Source organism: Callorhinus ursinus, unplaced genomic scaffold (assembly GCF_003265705.2).
Source record: "Callorhinus ursinus isolate GAN/ISIS: 27379988/994484 unplaced genomic scaffold, GSC_fseal_2.0 scaffold1561, whole genome shotgun sequence".
NCBI classification, from domain to species: Eukaryota; Metazoa; Chordata; class Mammalia; order Carnivora; family Otariidae; genus Callorhinus; species Callorhinus ursinus.
The window spans coordinates 4849-10584 of record NW_027398615.1 but is presented as its reverse complement, the minus strand read 5'-3'; the positions used below and the strand labels follow the sequence as shown (position 1 = coordinate 10584).

Genomic DNA, 5736 nt, shown 5'->3' with positions numbered 1-5736 from the left:
CAGGAAGAAGGCAGGCAGGAGATGCTGTGGGAAGTTGGAGAAGCCCAGAAGGATGAATTCAGATGCCATGCTATAGTTCTGACCAGCCACAGATGCTTCATCTGGTGAGACCATGAAGGACAAGGATGAGTCAGCATCAGAAAACCTATCATGTGGTTAGTCACATGAATAAAGTAAAAAGGAAATGTCATATAACTGTATCAATCTGGGCAGCAATTCTAGATTACTAAATTCATTTCTATTTATGATTTTAAAAATTGATATATAGTTGACATATAACATTGTATTATTTTAGATATACACTATAATGATTGAAATATGTCAATCTTAAAAATGTCTTAAAAAATTTTTTAAAGCTTCTCATCCTGACACCAACTGAGACTTTCTTATCTAACTAAGAATATATACTGCAAAACTAGCAAATAGTACATGAAGTGGTGAAATATCAACACATTATTTTAGAATCAGGAAAAGCCAAAGTTACTCACTGCCTCTGCTGGTCATTAGCTGGGAACTGAAAGTCTGGAGTGGTACTTGATGATGATAAGGAAAAAAGCAATATTGGGATCAAAAGGGAAGAGATATGATCAACTACCTAGAGAGGTAAGAGAATGAAGGTGAAATATATTTGAGCAAAGACAGAACACAAGCTGCAGAAGACTAGATCAACTTCCCAAACTCATAGCATTTCCCACAGAATTAAACACATAATACTCATGCAAAACATAGAATTTAATGAAATTGTAAGATAAACATTACCATTAGGGACACAAATGATAATGAGACAGCTCTTAAAAATTTAGCTGCAGGTTTCTTATGCTAAAATAATATTGAGTCCCCTAGAGGACTCTGGCTTGAGTGAGTTATAACTCTGCATTCTCACCATAGTAGTAATTAAAACTGAGATTCTGTGGAAATATTTAGTTATTGAACTTTTGTATTGCTGAAAATTGACCAGGGAATACTATCTAGAAAAAATAAGAAATAAGAAACCAGTTACATTCAGAAGGAGAAATCTCCGTGCAGAAATGAGCCAAGGATATGAGCAGAGAAATCACAGAAGGAGTAACACAGACACAGGAAAGGATGATTTTAGACAAGGAAAAGACAGAACAAAATGACTATGGACTTTCACTATGCACCTATCCATTTCCCCAGACAAGAAAGTGCCCAATGATAATGGAAATATGGGGAGAAAGCAATCCTCACGGCCTGCTGGTAAGAACAGAGAATGGAGAAGCATAGACTTCACCTGCTCTGTGCAACAGACATATGCTCCTGAGCATCTATCTCGATTGCTCACACCTGTCTGAAGGAAGCATGTCAGAGGATGTTTCGGTAGCTTTGCTTGTAGTGTGGAAATGGACAAGCTTGCTTGGGAACCGTAATTGGGTAGAAGCCAGGTCACATGTGCTGGGGAAACTACTGAAGCCTCAAGTAGGAGTTGGATGCACACAGCAGCATAACTGTATCTGTAAAAAGATCTTGAGTGAAAGAATCAAAAGCAGATGAACACTCTAGCATAATTCCATTGGACACATGAAAAATAGAGCCCTGAAACTGTTTGGGATGATGCTGTAAGAGTGTATACATGTCACAGTACAATTGTCAAAACCCAAGAATGGGTACGCAGAGAGTGAACCCTAATGTACCCAGTGGGCTGAGTTAATAATATATCCATATTGGTTCACCAATTGGAACAAATGGACCATAAAAATACCAGATTATACAATCTTTAGCAGTAACCATGGCCTCAACCCACCAGATGCCAGTAGCGTCCCTTCCCTCCCCATGAGCTCTGACAACCAAAAGGTGGATTTACCCTGTCTCTTTTCTCATGGTAATCCAGCCAGAGAATCCCCCAGGCATGTACACACATTTTGGGGGAGGAGATGGCAGAATCAGTCCCAATCAAGAATGCAGATGTAGAAGCTGCAAAAGGCACTAGATTGGGTGAAGAGCCCAAGACCCAGAATGGGCAATCTGAGAAGACTACCAGCAGCTGCCCAAGGCTAAGAGCCTATCTTATGACCTGTCTTCCAGGCCCTGTCCCCATCCCCAGCCTGGGCATTGCTCCCCACAACTGTCCGAGTATTGCCACCTACCCTGTCCCTCTTGGTCCCCCTCAACCTGGGCTGCAACTTCCAGGAAGCAGCCAGCAGGGGAGGGCAGAAGAAGCTCTCCTGCCTAAGGCTGTCAACAGCACACGGGGGTGGGTATGGGGCCAGACCTCGGGGCGCCTGGAACTGATGCTGTGTGCTTTATCCCTGCTGCAGCTTCCCAGCAGGCTGCTCCCCAGGGCTTCCTTGAGACACCAACTTGCAAGGCTGCCCTCAGGGTCTGGAGAGGCCAGGAGGATCATCAGAGTTCCTCTAGGGATCTGCAGCCTCTACTCCTTCCTCCAACACAACCAAGGCTCCATGCTTCTCTCTCTACCCAGAGAGCCCCAGCCGCTGCTGAGAACTAGGAACTCCCAGTCTTGGGGGAGACAGGGCAGGCTTAGATGTCCTCAACTCCTTGGGCTCAGGGCAAGGTCAGAGGGAAGGCAGGAGCTGAGCAGCCCAGAGTGGGAATCCAGAGCTCTGCCCTGGGATCAAGGCAGCTGGAAGGCTTCCCAGAATAAGGGTAATTTAGAGCTGGGTCTTGGAGACTGGTTTCTCTTGGTCATCAGAAGTGTTCTTTTTTTTTTTTTTAAAGATTTTATTTATTCATTTGAGAGAGAGGAGAATGAGAGACAGAGAGCACGAGAGGGAAGAGGGTCAGAGGGAGAAGCAGACTCCCTGCTGAGCAGGGAGCCCGATGTGGGACTCGATCCTGGGACTCCAGGATCATGACCTGAGCCAAAGGCAGTCGCTTAACCAACTGAGTCACCCAGGTGCCCCGGTCATCAGAAGTGTTCAGAGTCTTCTGACCAAACTGGATAGCCCCACTTCTTCCCTTGGTTGACTTACCCTATCTCTGTTGTCATGGTGATCCAGCCAGAGAATCCACGTTAGTATTTGCATACCTGGGCTCTAATAACACATTTGGTCTTTGCCCAGTTCCTGAGACACAGCCCTTAGGCCCCCATCTCAGGAGTGAGAATAGTGGCTTCTGTATGTTAATGAGATGAGTGGTGGCTTCGGACTCCTATATAGTTTTAGGAAGGGGGCTGCTCACCAGAACTTCCAAGGGGTGATTAGAGAATTGCAACCTCCAGGGAGGGGAGAGGAGCTACAGATTGATGCTCAATAAGGATGAAAGATTTAATCAATCATGTCTGTGTAATCAAACCCCCATAAAAACTCCTTAAACAATGGGATTCAGAGAACTTCCCAGCTGGTGAACACATGGCGGTGCTAGAATGGTGGCATGTCCAGAGAGGGCATGGGAGTTCCTTGCTCCTTCCTCCATACCTTGTAGGATTCATCTCTTTTATTTGGCTGTTCCTGAGTTGTTCTTTCATAATAAACTGGGAAGAGTAAGTGTTGCATTTTCCTGATTTTTGTGAGTTATTCTAGGAAAGTACCCAAACTGAAAGGGGGAATGTGGAAACCCTCACCTTTGTAACCACATTGGAAAGAAGTGCAGGTACCCTGGCACCCAACACTTGTGACTGGCATCTCCAGGGAGTAAGTATCAAAATTGAATTATAGGACACCAAGGTGGTGTCTGGGTAGTCGGAGAATTGGTCATTGGTGTGGAAAGAACTCACACATTTAGTGTCTTGAGTTTTAGAAGTAGAAATAGTTCACTTTGTCTCCCTTTGTCCAATCAGCAACACTGCCCATTCTATGCCTGAAATCAACCTCAGTTTGCCACTTCACCCCATCCAGGATGCCCTCATGCACCTCTCCCCATCTCTTCCTGAGTCTGCCGTTCCCACCCGCCCTCAGCAGCTGCTTTCATCACATCAACTAGAGGGGGTCTCTACAAACAGATATCTGACCATGCTGCTTGTGCTTAAAATGTACCTCTTGGTACAACCAGTTTGGAAAACTGTTTGGCAGTATCTATTCAAGCTGAGCACAGGTATTCCCTATGAGTTGGTATTTTTACACACCTAACTATAGACCCAGCAGAACACATAAGTATCAATCCACCAAAGGACATGTACTAGATGTCATAAGAACACCCTCATAGGAAGCCCCAAATGGAAACATCCATGAATACTTTCACGTAATGGAATACAGCTCTTTCCTCTATGTATTTAAAAAACATTTAGGGGTCCCCATTGCCCTTAGAACAAACTCCTCAAGTGGACACCATGGTCTTGCATGCTCTCGCTCTACTCACCTGTCTGTCTGCCTTTAATCCAGAACCACACTAACGACTTCCAGCTCTCCCTGGTGCACTGAACATACCATTGTCCCAAATGCACTATGCCTCTCTCACCCTGAGCCTTTGTACTTGTTGTCCCCTCTCTCTAGAAATCCCTCTTCCATCTCCCTGCCTCACCCCCTGAATCATACCTACTCACCCTTCAGGTCTCCCTGTAGACATCACCAATTTCAAAGTCTCTAAATCCCAGGCTGGGTGTGAGACCCACACTTAGCTTCTGCAGATCCCTAGGCTGTCCCCAACACACGACTGACCACTCTGTGATGTCAGCTTTGATTATATGACAGCTTCCCTCAGTGGACCATGAAAAGGACAGAGCAGAGCCCTAGGCATTGGTTATTGCTGGATTCGAGTACCTAGAATATTTCCGTATAAAATAAGCCTTGAATAACATTTCTTGACTATATGAATGAATAAATGAGGGCATAGTGCTGTGAGAACATATAGCACCCCTTTCTGTTCATGATCATGGGCAATGACTGCTATGTGGCCATCTGCCTCTCCTTGAGGTACAATGTGCTCATGAGTCCCCATGGTTGTGCCATCTCGTGTCCAGGCACTGGGCTGGTCTCAGTCATGGGGATGATGGTGACCCTGATAGTTTTTCACCTCACCTTCTGTGAGTCTAACGTGATTCACCATTTTATCTACCAAGTGCTCTCCCGCCTAAAGTTGGCCTATGTGAAGGAGACAGCCTCTCTCACCTTGGCTGTGGTCCTGGTGTGTGTCACAGCTCTGATGGGCTGTTTATTCCTCATTGTCCTCTCCTATGTCTTCATTGTGGCCACCATATTGAGGATCCCCTCAGCTGAGGGCAGGCACAAGACCTTCTCCACATGTGTGTCCCACCTCACTGTGGTCATTATACACTATGGTTTTGCCTCCGTTATCTACCTCAAGCCCAAGGGCCCCCCCTTCTATGGACCATAACACTCTGATTGTCACTACCTATACAGTCGTCACTCCCTTTCTCAGCCTGATCATTTTCAGCCTCAGGAATAAGGAGCTCAAGAACACCATAACAAAAAACTTCCAGAGAAAATTCAGTCTCCTAAGCTCTTATGGTCAGTTTGGTGGTAAGGAGAGACGCTCATCAGATGGTCAGTAAACAAAGACACACAAGAGACCAAATATTAGTTTGATTATATCACAGAGAAACATGTGTTTATGTGGACTCTTTGGCTTGGACCACCAGGAGGGCTGGGAATAACAACATCTGTCTCTATAAGACTTGTAGGTTTTCAAGGATATGAAAATACACACATCCATAGGTGATGGATGCATGCTTGGTATTTGTTTTTCTCCAATTTGTTTCCCCCCTTGCATGGGATCTAGTGATCATGATCTCTTGTTCTTGACCCTGTGTGATGAAGTCCATCCTCTTACCTCCATCAGAGAACATGTTACCTACCTAAT

The 5736-nt window shown here is 45.1% G+C and overlaps 1 pseudogene; it reads left to right on the top strand.

Annotated features, from left to right (window-relative positions):
- The first annotated feature begins 4767 nt into the window (after nucleotides 1-4767).
- Nucleotides 4768-5396, top strand: LOC112818381 (olfactory receptor 10H4-like; annotated as a pseudogene).
- The last annotated feature ends 340 nt before the right edge of the window (nucleotides 5397-5736 follow it).